The sequence below is a fragment of the Callorhinus ursinus genome, unplaced genomic scaffold (assembly GCF_003265705.2).
Source record: "Callorhinus ursinus isolate GAN/ISIS: 27379988/994484 unplaced genomic scaffold, GSC_fseal_2.0 scaffold47, whole genome shotgun sequence".
Lineage (NCBI taxonomy): Eukaryota > Metazoa > Chordata > Mammalia > Carnivora > Otariidae > Callorhinus > Callorhinus ursinus.
The window spans coordinates 5,266,957-5,281,626 of NW_027397109.1; the positions used below are offsets into that span (position 1 = coordinate 5,266,957).

General features: G+C 41.7%; 1 protein-coding gene across 10 annotated transcripts in view; it reads left to right on the forward strand.

Annotated features, from left to right (window-relative positions):
* The first annotated feature begins 2,449 nt into the window (after window positions 1-2,449).
* Window positions 2,450-14,670, forward strand: part of MEF2A (myocyte enhancer factor 2A) — a 173,009-nt gene continuing 160,788 nt past the window's right edge. For 3 of the 10 annotated variants that reach the window (XM_073882498.1, XM_073882494.1, XM_025893000.2), the window contains exon 1: window positions 2,469-3,078. The gene's annotated coding sequence lies outside the window, so the exon portion shown is untranslated. Of the gene's footprint in view, window positions 3,079-14,670 lie in introns of all 10 variants that reach the window. The other 7 variants (XM_073882491.1, XM_073882497.1, XM_073882495.1 and 4 more) reach the window with 6 other exon arrangements.

Below are 14,670 nucleotides of genomic sequence, written 5' to 3' on the forward strand. Positions count from 1 at the left end.
GAAATTTGTCAGTATTTCCCATTGCTTTCAGAAAGAAATCCAAATGGCCTAGCTGGATTTGCTAAGGCTCTGCACCATCTCAGTCTTCTGGCCTTATCTCCCACCACTCCTGAGCACTTAATCCAGACTCCAGGCTTCAGGCACAATATACTAGCCATGGTTTCTCTCTTGAGCCACACTCATTGCATGCAGTAGTCCTTCTGCCTAAAGGCCTGCTCATAAATATTTAAGGAACTTTTACTTCCTTGTCTATTATAGGCCAGGCACCGTGCTAGGCATTTTGGATCAACAAAGAATGAATCACAGTTCTTGTCTTCAAGGAGCTCATTCTCCAAAAGGGAGAAGGCAGACATACGTAAAGAAGCACTTCCACTAGGCACTATATTACGGAAACGCTCTTAGAGAAAATGATGCCTAAGTGGAGACTTAATGGTTATAAAGGGGGTTTACCGTGCTCACAGGAAGAAACAGCCTGGTGTGTGGAGAGAAATTTCTTAGATTTCTGAATGGCAGGAAGACATGAGGGTGACGCTGGCCAGGGGGTCAGGGATTACTGCCTCCAAGAGAGCTTGGGCTTTATTCTTCCGATCAAGACATAATGAGGGGGCCCCTTTTTCATCCTTCCGGACACTTTGTAGTTTCACTATGGGACTGCCTCCTCCAAGGAGCCCTCTGTAACTGTCTTCCCTTCTTAGATACTCATCTTCTGTGCTTTTCTGGTGTCCTCAAAAACCTCTCTCTTGGTGATTAGCAGACTGGCTTGTGTTTTAAGGTGTATCTCACCCGTGGCCTGCTGGCCCCTTTGAAGGAAAGGCAGCTCTTGGTCACTTCCATATCACAGTGCCTACTACAATGCTGAGTCCTTTCAATTCAGACATAACCTGCATACCTGAATGTGTTAAGGAGGCCAGAAAGAGTTGGAGGACTGAAAGATGATGCTTCTCAGAAGTCCCCTCCAAGCCAGTGACACACACGTGTTCTGCACATGGTCTATGCCAAGCTGAGTGCTGGAAGTTGCTGAAGACATTGAACTTCAGACACATGCTTTTGAGACCTGAATAGAAGCTGCAATGATTTCCTAAAATTGGTTATTTTGATTGCAAATAATAGTGATTATGCTTTGCTAATGTATTTCCACGTGACTCGCTGATTTACACCAAGTTTTAATGTGTTTTCAAAACTTGCCTATAGTTCTTGCTGCTGGCTCTTCTGAAAACTGATACTATGGGGCTCTGAGCAGAACTCCAGGTTTATTTTCCAGTGTCTGTGTGCTGCTTTTGTGTTGGGTTCTCCTCGGTACCTTGCCCCGTCCTTAAGAGAGGAAACCCGCGAGCCTCCAGCTTCCTTTGTAACTTCCCAGTTCGTCTGCCCAGCGTCTGAGCATCGGCTCACCCGCCCCAATCACTGTTTCAAAGTGCTGCGGTACTGAGTTTCTCATCTTCCAATGAAAATAACCATTTGGCTTTCTGTTCTTTGCATAGGCAACTCTGGGTGCAGATGTAGGCAGTGTGGCTGTAGAAACTCTTCAGAGATCAGCAGGCTTCGGGATGCAAGGACCAACAATGGCTCACCTCCTGATGACCTTCGTCACCAAAACCAATAACCCCACAAAACAGAAGGGCAGTCCCAAGCACGTCTCCTTTGCACCTCTCTCAGAAGACAGTATGCAGAGTGGTTGAGAGTTCAAATCCTCAGTGCTCTCTTCTCTTAAACTGTGACCTCAAAGGGTCGCTTTAGCGCTCGGCTTCCCTTTCCTTTTCTGTAAAATGGGAACAGAAATTGAATCTACTTCATGGGGGTTGTTGTAAGGAATACATGAGCTAACACGTGCAAAATGTTCCGCACATAGTTTGGCGCTCAAAGCACACTATAGCTATGCCTATTAGTAATTCGCTATTATGAATACTGGAGAGGAGGTTGTGTCTCCCCCGCGACGTAGGGCGCTCGGCTCACCAGGCTGAAAAGGGGTTGCCCACTCCAGGCCCCTGCACGTCCTGCTCTCTCCGGGCCCGGGTCCGAGCCGCCGGGGCGCGCCAGGGACCGGAATCCCATTGTGCTTGCTCAGTGAGGGTGACCGGGCTGCGGCCCAGACGCGAGCACAGGTGCGGCCCTGACCACAATGAGGGCGTGGGCGCGTGTGTGGCGAGCAGAGGTCTGCGGGGGAGGGGGGGTGCCTGGCGTTGTCTGAGGGCGGGGGTGGGGGGAGAAGGAGGCTGGCCGCGGCCCCAGGAGCTCGGTAGGAGGTGTCTGGGCCGGCCCGAAGGACTCCGCCTGGCACCGGACTCGGGGCGTCTGTCGAACTCGCGCCCCGGAGCCCCGCCCCCGCCCCCGGGGCTCCGCCCCTCCGTGCCCCCGGTTGGCTGGAGCCGGCGGCCACGCGCGGCGATTTGCCACGCGCCGCGTCACTAAAGCCGCTCCCGGTCCCGGCCCCAGTGGGCTGGTCAGGGAGGCGGCGGCAGGGGGAGGCTGGGGCTGCAGGGTGCGACGCCGCCGGGCCGCCCCGCCCCGCCCTGTGAGGCGCCTAGGCCCTCATCAAGTGACCAGTATCCCTTCCAGGAGAACACGGTCCTTCAGAGGGAAGCGAGCTCCAGCCTGTAGCCCCGGCGCCAAACCGCCGTCATCTCCTTCCTGTGCCGGGTGATCCGTCTCCTCACCCACCCGGAAAAACATAGTCCGCCCCTCGCGTCCTTGTGGAGTAGCGTTTGTTTCCACTGTGACTCTCTTTGCCCGCACCTTCGTCTTTCCCATCCCAAGTACTCTAGGACCCACCGAGAGGATAAGTCAGCTCTGAACAGAAACCTCAAACGAAAAGAGAGAGAAGGCACCGAGTGCAAGGGAGGGAAAGGCGAGGCTGGCGGAGGGACACCGAGGACCGGTGCGTAGTGCGCACGCGCGGCGGCAGGAACGAGTTCCGGTCTGGCCGGGGCCTGTCTCCTAAAAATAGCCCCGGTGTGGGGATCCGTGCGCGGATGTCCCGGCGAGTCCCGGGCTGAAGGAGGCGGCTCCGGGCGGCGCGGAGCGCTGGTGGCTGGCCCGGGCTGCAGCGTGTTTGCGCTCGCCAGCTGCGCCGGAGACACGGTGAGGGCCGCGTCGGCGGGGCTCGGTCCGCGGGGTCGGCGGTGCCAGAGGGGGCGGTGTCTCGGCGAGGGGGCCGGGTAGGAGCTGGGGGGTGCTGGGGCGGGGGGCGGCGCGGCCGAGGGGCGCTCGCGGGGCTCCGGGGACGGCAGGGCAGGGCGGCGTCCGGGTGGCAGGGGGCGGGGGTCCCGGGCGCGCGGCGACGGGGCGGGTGGGGTGCGGGGAGGCGGCGCGGGGTGGTCGCATGGGGTTGGCGCTGAGGGGCGAGGCGCCCGCGGTGGTGGGGGCGGGGTGCCCCGAGGGCGGGCCCGGGGTCTGACCGGTGTCGCGGGCTGGCGGAGGGAGGCTCGCCGTGCGGGCTCCGCGCGAGGAGCCTCCCTGGGCGCGCGCCGCGTTTGGGGCTGGGGGGCGGTGGTGGACGACGCCTCCTTGAAAGTTGAGGGAGTTCCCTGGGGGCCCGGAGCCTCTCCGGGGCGGAGCGCCCGAAGGCCCTTTCCTGCCTCCTGCTCTCCGCGCCCGGGTCTCCCTAAAGGATTGACCCCTCGTGCCGGGGGCGCTCTGCGCGGTGGTTGGACTTGAAGAAGTTCCCCCACTTCTGCTTTGGGAGAAGGTTGGTCGAAGCGGGCGGAACATTCAGGGCCGAACTCTCGGCGCGTGTGTGGAAATGTCAGTGGCCGGGTCGGTATTTGGGGCGGGCGGGGAGATGGCCCGGCTGGGGGCACCTGCGGGGTGCGGACGCCCCCCGGTGCAGGGAGACGTCGCGGGGAAGGAGGGGCTGCAGAGGGAACAGCTAGTTGCCGTGACATCCCGGTGGATCCCGGCTCTCAGGGAAGGTTTTACGTGGTACAAACTTTGCCATTTAGTTCGATATCCTCTGTCTTCGAACCGCGAGGATTAAATTGGTAGGTGAGAGAGTGCACACAAGTTTCGAGGAGGTGAGCATCCCTGAATTAGAAAAACAATTCCCCCCCCCGCCCCCGCCGTGAAAGTGTAACTATAAAAATGTTCTTCAGACCTGAAGTATGATTTCTGGGCTACGAAGCCAGCCCCCTGTCATGGTCCAGTAGGGAACCCGTGTGTAGATTAAAGAAGTGCAGCATAGTGTTGACCTGCATTTTAGTTTACAAGATTGGTATTGCAATTAGTGTGCTATTAGGCCTGCTGTGATGTGTTAACAATGGTATAAGTATTTTTAAACAAATGTCTAAAATTTTTCAAGTTTTTTTTTTTTTTTTTTTTTTAGCACAGCATGCTTCCCCTGTGTCTTGTATCATCTTTTACTATATGAAGAGAAGGTTCTCCAAAGCCGTAATGAGGTGTACATTACACAAGAGTACTTTCCCTTTAAGAATCCAGCTGTGTTGTTTTGGCAACTGCCAAGTACTCCAGTTGTCAGTTTTAAAATCTGTTACCTTGGCAGTACTTGAACAGTCTGTGGAAAAGGTAAACAAAATAGCTTAAAAAAAATTTAAACACAAAAATGGCACTTACTTTAATATGAATTTATAAGATGAGGATAAAATACATATGTTGTGCTATCATGGGTTTTGTATGTACATTTTTTTTTTCTGGTATATTTTTGGAGGGTTCAGTCTTTACTCTTATTTTTCCTGCGAATGGCAACTTTTGTTTTAGGAGAAAAGTTAAAAGTGTTTTCATTAAAGTGGATGCCAGTTTTAGTTAGACTTTATAACAAACATAAGGAACACATGTGTTCTCCAGAATAGTAAGATTACTTCTATATGATGATGCACTAATTGATTCTGGAATCACTTTTAATTCTCAGTGAGCATTGTAAAAAGTTGTGGTAATAGTGTTATAATGAAACACTGTGAAGAGCTAAAGCTAGTGATTTACTTTGCAGACCCAGTCTTTAACAATTCTTTTGGAAGAGTGCTTCCAATAGAAACTTTCTTGTTAAAACAGTCAGCCATGGTGAAGTAATAATGACTTCTCTAAACATAATTATTTGCATATCTGTTTCATTTAATTCACATTATTGTTATATATAAAACCATGGTTATTCATATTGGAACAAAGGTGATAAAATTATGTTTAACTCCTTAAATTACTTCCCAGCAAAAGTTTAAAATGTTGAGGGAATGAGATGTAGGGGGTGTTCAGTGGAAGGAAAGTAGCTCCTAGGGGCACAGAAATAATAATTGTAATGTTACTGTGTTGAATTATGGTTTGAGAATAATTTCCTTCTAAATTCTTAAGAGTTTCTATGTTTCTTTAATCAGTATGTGTGTCAGAGATTGTTTTTGGTAAATGCAACCAGAAATAATTTTGAAATATATATCGAGTTGTTTCAAGTGGTGATGTTTTGTTTTTCAAAGCAGTTGCATTATAGCTTTGTATTTTTCTTTTAGAATGCAATACAGGTTAATATTAATTTTATTAATATTCAAGCAATAGCAATGTCACTCATTAACTGGTTATCAAGAGAGAAATATCAGTGTATTTTGAGGGTGGTTAAGTAATTATGGAAGTGTTTTTTTATTAGAACATGATTTTGAAGTTTGAAATATTTCAGTTATATCTTTCAGGAGATTTGTGCTCTGATTTAGGAGGAGGAAACTGTAAGCCAGTTTGTTTTCTTCTGGAAGTAACATGCTTGTCAATCAAGTTTTGGAAAACTACCTTTTTTTTTTTCCTTTGCTGCTTATAAGTCTGGCAGAGGAAATTTAGCCTAACATACAATGATGGTCTTGAATTTTCTGTGCATATTTCCAATTTTATATATTTTGCCTTTGAATCACACCATATTCCTATTTTTTTTTTTTTTTTATGGAGACATGCTCGTGGTACATATGAATGCTACAAAGTCTAGCTGAAGTTGTTTTTTGTTAGTGATAGAGCAATGAAAATACTGCTTTGTGGGTTGAAGATGATCAGTATTGCTTTTTTCCAGATTAGAAAGAAAATCTGTGAACATTCTTCGTAAATTGAGAAGTGAGTGCCTTCTAATGTTTAATAAGAGAGGTGTAAATATGGAAAATCTAATCAATCTTCCAGTTAGATAACCTCCTGCAAAAGAACACTTTGACAGGTCCTGCTGTGTTTGTAAGACTTTGTCATCACATCTTGGTTCAGATGCCAGCTCTGCCACTTACGATGTTATCAGACATCTTCTATAAAATGGGAAGGAATTATACTACCTGCCCCATGGAATTGTTAGCGTTAAATGAAATAATGGGTGTGAGAGTTCCTAGCACAGGCTAATGTACAACAATGCATATTGCCTGATCTCCCTTTATCCCTTCCTCTGTATATCCATTCCTCTAAACATTCCCTTATTTCCTATGAAGACTATATATGTACTCTGCCAGTACCTGAATGTTTAGTGTCTGTGACCAAAAGGACTTCTTATAATGTATAAATACAGGAGAATGCTCATATATATTTTTGGGCATAAAAATCCCAGCACTTTAAATTCATTGTCACAATATATATACATAAAATGTTTATTTAGCTGTCCTATATGAGGTTTTTGATTTGCAATCATGGATTGTAGCCTCCAACAGTCTCTCCAAATATTAAAAAAAAAAAAATCAGAGTTAAATGTATTTTCCCTACTCCTCAGTGAAATATGTCTTTTAGGAATTATCTGTGGGAGTTGTCTTCAACATACAGTATTTAAAATTTGAAGTTAGAAAAATATTTTTATTTCCTGGAATAGGTATATTTTAAAAATAACTTTTCTTTAGTGGGTAATCTTTAAGCTTTTATATGTCATTTTACTGCTGTGTGGAACTAAATGATTTTGTCTGTGTATGCTTTATTTGTGTAATCTATAATGGACCCTGTGTCCAGTTTATTATAATAAAGAGTATAAACCCATTTTTTAGTCTCATGCATAGTGTACATGTTGACACTTGTTTTAATAAAAACTTTATTTTTATACAGATATTTGTTATTTACTGATTTTAATAATTGTATTTACTGAACTTAATTGATATTTACTAAACTTAATATTTAATATTGAATTGTCTTAGTAATCGATGAAATCACAAGCTTATGAGTTAAGAAAAAATTAGCTGGTTTGTGAGGTGGATAGAATACCAAATATTTGAACATTGGTGTATGACAGCAGGTAATTTACTTCCATCAGTTTAATAAGTGATGATGCTGAAAGCCAGAGGAATTGTTAGCCTGGGTGAAAAACAGACAGTTGATCAGACTTCTAATAAATATCAATGAAGGCACCTCTTTTTATGGTTGTCTTGCATCAGTACTAATTTTATTTTCTTCCTTATACAAAAATATAAACTTTATGAATTTAAAAAAGAATTCAACCATCAATAACATTCTGTGTTTTGAGAAATGTTTTGGTAGTGGGTGGTAAATTTATGCTACATAAGCTGGACCTTTTTACTAGGTTATTTTTGTTACAAGCACTATGCTATACGTGTTGACTTGGATTAGTTTGAGGTATGATTTGTGACTGTTGGAACAAAGAGAAACTCTTCATTTAACCTGGTAAAATAACTTGTAACTGTTGGCTTAGTGAAACAAGGTGCTCTTGCCTTGACTAATACCATGCTTGCTGTCTCACCTCTTATCCCCTAGCAATTCATCTTTTACATGGAGACTGGAATTATATTTCTAAAATTCACATGTAAATGTCATTCTTTTAAGGAAATATTTGAAGACATAAAATCAGTAGAGAGGCAGTAATTTAAGGGATAAGAGATTAGCCTCTAAAATCAAGATTGCCTAAGCTAGAATACCCACTCTGGCAGTTTGTGTTCTTTGGCAATTTCTCAATCTTCATGAGTTTGGTGTATAAAATAGTGATTATAATATTACCTTTTTCATAGAGTTGTTGAGAGGATTAAATGAGATGTGTGTTATAAAGCCTTTAGCACAGTGCTTGGTACCTAAAATACAGTAATTTTTACCCCTACTATTACTATCACTGTTGCTTCTGCTATTGCCGTTATTAGTCATGGTTCACTTTATATGATTCTCTCTGATCTTTTCAGGCTCATTGTCAGCCATTACCCTTCAGTTTCTATGACCCAGTTAAGGCCAGCTGTTTGCTCTTCCCTGAAAATGCCATGTATTTTCAGGCTGATGACTCCCACTTTTATTTTTTTAGCCCAGAATTTTCGTGAGCTTGATATCCACTTGGAAATCTAGTTGGAATCTCAAACATAATATTAGCCACATGACTGAAGTATAGCTATTTATTCCTATCCCACAACCTTCTTCTTCTCTCCTACCCCCAAACTCTGCTGTCCTCACTGGCCCTTCCCCATCTCAATGAATGGCAGTACTCATGCCAAAAACTTAAAAGATACCACTGTGGATTCTTTTTCTTTTCTCTCAAATCCATTCCATCCAAACATTCTCTTGTCCTTCAGAATTTATCTTCACCCAACCTACCACTCTGAGTCTTCACTGCCACTTCTTTATTTCAAGGCCTTGTCTCTCATATGAATTGCTGCAGTAGCTTCCTAACTCGGCTTGTTCTTTTCTTGCTCCTCAGAAGTTCACAGAGCAGCCCTAGGGATCATTTTAAGATCCTAAATCGTGTTATTTCTCTGCCTAAAATCTTCCAGTGACTTCCCATTCCTCTTGAAATAAAGTCTGTACTACTTTCCATGGCCTGAATGGCCCTGAATAATCTTTCTACTTCTCATTGTTCTTCTTATTTATTGTATGCCAGCCACACAGCCCTCTATTGTTCTTTAAACTTTCTGCGTGCTTTCCTATTTTAGGGTCTTTTGCACTTTTTGCACTGCCTGGTTGAGATGCTCTTCATAAGGCTGGTTGACCTAATCTTTTGGAACTTGACCCAGATCTCACTTTGTCACTCAGGCCATCCTTTTTAATGTTAGTCCTCATTAGTTACTCTCTTGTGCATCTTCTCTCCTTCAAGACACTATAATTTGTACACATGTTATTTGTTTAGTTATAGCTTATTTATTGTCTTTTCCCATTACCTGAATGTAAACTCCATGAAGGCAGAGGCCTTGTCTATCTTGTTGATAACTGTCTCCCCAGGTATTAACCCTGACAGTGGGAAGACAGAAATACTTGAATTAGTGCTTCTGTATCTTTGTTCGTGTTTTTGCCAGAGATTGGAATGCTCTTACCTTTAAGTTGTAGCTCAGGTGTCATGTATGATACCAATTTTAGTCTCTAGACAAAATTTGTCTCCCTTGCTCTTGATACAGACACTTTGAAGAGTAATTCCCTTTTAAGAATATTTAAAGGATTGTAGTTGATGTCATTTTCTTCAGCTATTCAGAGTTCCGGTGTCAAAGACTATTGTGTTCTTCTTTTTTTTAAGATTTTATTTATTTATTTGACAGAGACACAGTGAAAGAAGGAACACAAGTAGGGGGAGTGGGAGAGGGACAAACAGGCTTCCCGCGGAGCAGGGAGCCCAATGCGGGGCTCGATCCCAGGACCCTAGGATCATGACCTGAGCTGAAGGCAGGCGCTTAATGACTGAGCCACCCAGGCGTCCAGATTATTATATTCTTTGTGTATGCTTAGTACCTACCAATCTATCATGGTGCATAGTGAATGCTCAGTAAATGTTGAATGGAAGATGTCCTAATCAACTAAAATACCCAAACCAAATCAGACTTTAAAAATTATAAAGGTATTTTCAGACTATAAAATACTGCCTTAGGCATTTTCTATACATATTAACATGTTGTCATCAGCATTCTGGGTCAGGGCAGGAATGTCAGAGCTGTTTAGCCCAAGTGGCATTTCCTGAGATTCCATTTTGCCTTCTTTCTGGGGAGTGAGTGGCCATCTTGTCTGAAGGCTATCTTTCTAGTTTGAAATTCATAGCCTGGTAAAAATACTGTTAGAAATTATATATAGTTAGTTACTGGTTGTTCCTTACTAACCAACATTCCCTCTCTTCAGCTTATCCACTGATTTCATGTTATTTCAGAAAGGCTAGGAGAGTGTGCAATTTAACACAGTATATGTGAAATACAATAGTAATTCAACTGTATTGCTAATGAAGATTTATCAAAGAGCTTTTGTGGCCAACATTAGGAACTTAACCACTATTTGTAATAGTGAAAATCGTTCAACATTCTGCGCAGCTGACTTGCAAATGGGGCTTTTTAAAGATTTGGGGACTACTTCAGCAAAATGCTTATCTTAATGCTGAAAATCTTTTTCGTAATGGTGTTAAACTTAATTTGACATGGATTATGAAGGGAAAAGGAGAAAAGAATCTGGGAGTTAAGATTTTGTTTTTCACAAATGGCTGTGTTCCCCAAAGTAACATTTCAGCATTGACAGGTTTTTTTGTTTTGTTTTTAAACATTTTGTTTTTGTAAAAAACTTACAGAAAAGGTATAAGAAAGTACGATGAACTCTCATATACTGGTCACCTAGATACACTAATTGTTAATGTTTTAGCACAATTGCTTTATCTTTTTTTGTATTTGCAGAGTGGCCCCAAAGTCTGAAAATAGATATTACTATTTTGTTTTATTTATAGTTTGAAGCTCCTTGATTACATCTTCTGGAGTATGCCAAAGATGCAAGTTTATTCAGTTAAAATCAGAGGCAAATCGTTTGAGGCAAAACATTCCAGATGCGTACAAGGGATAGATGGAAATGCTGCATTAATGCACTGTGTACTTTGCTAACAATGAAACCACATATTAAGCATATTATATAATGTTATTGAACTTAATAACATTTCTTGTAATAGCAGAATTCACTCTATTGGTCTCTTTTTCCTTCTTCCTCCTTTTCTCCCCTTTTCCCTTTTCTTCCTCTTCCTGTGATTACTTTTATTATTGAACCATTTGAGAGTATATTGCACACATCATGATCCTTAACCCTTCAATGCTTCAGTTGATATCGCCTAAGAACAAAGACATGTTCTTACATAACCACAGTATGATGGATTCAAACAGTGAATATTGATACTGTGATATAGTATATAGTTTATGTTGAAGTTTCTTCAGTTGTGCCAATAATATCCTTTAGTAGCATTTTTTCTAATACAATATTATCTATTACATTTTAGTTTTCCTACCTTCTGTCTCCTTTATCTGAAATAGTCCTTCAACTTTTTCTCTTTTTCCTGACATTAATAGTACAGGCCCTTTGTTTTGTAGGATGTCCATCAGTTTTGGTTTGTCATATTGCTTCATTGTTGTTAGATTCAGGTTATGCATTTCTGGCAGGACAGCCAAATACGTGATGACATATCCCTCAATGCATCACATCAGTTGGCAATATGATGTCAGTTTGACCCTTTGTTGGTGATGTTTACTTGGATCACTTAGTTAAGGTTTGCCTGCCAGTTTTCTCCATATAAAAGTTATCATTGTCCTCATTGTTATTACTGAATAATCTGTGGGGAGGCACTTTCAGACTGTGTAAATACTCTGTCCTCCCAAAAATGTTCACATAATCGTTTTAGCATTCATTGCCGATTCTTGCCTGAGTCCATTATTACACAGTATTTCCAAAATGGTGTTTGTCTGGCTATTCTTTTGCATTTAATATTTGGTAATACATTGAAAAGAAGAGCTTTTACTTCTCATTTGCTTACTTAATATCAATATAAATTCATAGATTATTTTTTATTAAGCAGATTATACTTGATTATTATCAGTATTCATTTTGACGTTCCAAGTTAACTCCAATTTGGTCAGTGAGAAATCCTTCAACTATTGATTGTTTTGACATGTTTCTATCATGTTTGGAGCACTTCCTTACTTTTGGGACAAGATATTCCAGGCTCATCATCTGCTTTTTCTGCTGCTGTCCTAGAATCAGCCATTTCTACAAGGAGTCCTGGTTTCTCTTATTGGGTAAGACTATTTAGAAACCAAGAACTGGGCAGTTTGGTATGCTCCTTGATAGTGGACTCCCATTGTTTTAGAGCCCTGTCAGCTGACCAACCTAAGAAATTTTGAGTTTATGCTGATTTCTCAGGCAATAGATTTCTCTTTACGTTCCTGAAACTCCTTTTCCTTTGAAAGTGTTAATAATTTGTGATTCCTTTTACCTAATTTTTCTATTTAATTCTATAATGCTTGGTTCTTGTTTTCCTAAACATATTAAATGCTTCTTGGGAGTTAGGAATCCTGTTTTATATCTCTTTGTATATTCGGTGAATGTGTTCCACAGTGCCTTGAACACAGTTGATACCCATGTGTTGCTTATAATATATAATTATAATAATAACTCAGTATTATCTTTATTACTCTTACACCATAATTAAATATTCTTATGTTTGTTAGAACATTCTAGGTAATTTTGTGGAAACTTTTAAGTGAATTGGTGATTCATTTGTTCTGTTTTTAATAATATTGCTATCCTAGAAGAAATGAAAAACTTTAAAGTTTTTCAATTTTAAAATTTTAAAAACTTTAATTCCTTGAGATTAAAGTATGTAATTAAAGAACATCAAAATACCTAATGTTGGCATTGCTCTTTAATAGTGTTTTGTTCTTCAGCAGGTAATAACCTTTCTGGGCATCTCTTTAATTATAAAATGAGATGATATCTAGATCCTTTTAAACTCTGTGTTACGTGCCTTATACCTAATTAACATTGAATTGTTTATGAACATAAAATTAAGTGCCACAAAGTATAGTGGAAAGAATATTGCGCACCTGGGCCAAGAGTTATCTTTGTAAGTGTTGTGTTACTTTGGCAATTTATTTCACAGTTTGGTCTTTATTACCTTATTAATTCAGACTGTTGGCCTCAGTAGTGAGGAATACAGTGAACAGGCTTGGCTTTCATAGTCAAATGGAAGTATGGACATATATGTGTTTATCATCCACTTAGCTACATGCTTGATGTGTACCATGCAGAGTGCTCTAGGAGCATTTGGAAGGGGTGATTAACCCAGTTTCAGGGAGGCCAGGAAAATTTATCCCAGAGAAGTGATACCTTTAGTTTAGGTTGGAGCCTCAAGAGGACTTAGCCTTGTGAAGAGGGTGGGTAGTTTACCAGACCTGTGTTAAGGACAGGAGATCTACTTAGAGAGTTTGGATTGCTTGGAGAAACTGAGTACAGTATGGATGGATCAGGCAGTGTAAGAGAGGGCAGGTACCATAGAAGTAGTGAAAGGTGAGGCTGAAGACATAAATCAGAGCCAGATTATGAAGAGCCCTTATAAGCTGTGTTAAGGAATTTGAACTTCATCCTAGGGAAAATCGAAGTATCTAAGCTTGGGAGGAAATTAATTAAAAAGATAATACTGATTGCACTATGGAGAATTCTTTGGAGAGAGTTAAAAGTGGTAGGCAGGAAGAATAATTAGGAGGGTGTTACAACAAATTAGTTAAAAGAGGTATGGTGGCTTGGACTGCGGTGTAGGATGAGGATGGCAGAAATAGGTGGATTTGAGTGATATGTAGGAGGTAGAATGAAAGGATTCAGTGATGGAGGGCATATGGAAGGTGAAAGAGAAAGGTAAGAGTGATGACTAGGTTTATGGCTTGGACAACTGAGGGAGTGAATGGGTAGTTTACTGAAATGAGAAGCACAGGAGGAAGAGCAGGCTTGAGGGGACTAGGGTGAGCGTACTGGTGAGAGAGTGCCTGGAAGGATAAAGAGGTATAGCCAGAAGTGGGAGACTTCCTGGTAATGACAAGGCCTTGGGTTTGGCCTTGGAAATGAAGGTATGAAGGGATCGCGAAACAGAGAGGATTTGTATATATATCTATAAAAAAAAGCCAAAGGATATGTCTGTCCAAAGGCAGAGGACCCTATTTTAAGATGATCTTAAAGTTTTCATTGTTTGGTTTGGAAAATAGAAATGAAAAATTTCAAATACTGTCTTCTTAGTAAGATTGTCTTATTAAACAAAACAAACCCCACAACAATGAAAACATTTTTTTTTTTTTATACAAAGCAGAAGACTGTTGCCCCAGATAGCTAAAAATGTCAGTGCTTCTCAGTAGTGGCTAAAAATTATGAAATATAACTGGCATACAAAAATTAGAGTGAATAATGTAATGAATACTAGCAGGATGAATATAATGGATCTTTCTCAATCCTGTTGCCCTTTTCGGACGCCTAGGTGGCTCAGTCGTTAAGCGTCTGCCTTTAGCTCAGGTCATGATCCCAGAGTCCTGGGATCGAGCCCCCCACGTCCGGTTCCTGGCTCAGCAGGGCTCCTGGCTCAGCAGGGAGCCTGCTTCTCCATCTGCCTCTCCCCCTGCTCCTGCGCGCGCGCTCTCTCTCTCTCTCTCTGTCTATCTCTGTGTCTCAAATGAATAAAATCTTAAAAAAAAAATCCTGTTGCCCTTTTTTCTGCAGAGGTAATCATTATCTTAAATAAGGATTTACCTTTCCCATTCATTCATTTTTTTAAGGCCATATATCCATATATATTGTAAACAACATATAGTGTTTTTCAGGTTTTAAAGCTCTGTAAAGTGATATCAAATTTGCATATTCTTCTGCAGTTTACGTCTCAAGAAATAATCACATTGCAGCATTTATCTGTTCTTTCAGTATAATGAGTTGGTTATTAATGTCGGAACAAAATGACGTGATGTCATTGATGAATTTTGAATTGCCATGGGAATTACCATAACTTAGTAAATTTTTGTAAAAAGTAGATTAATCATTTTA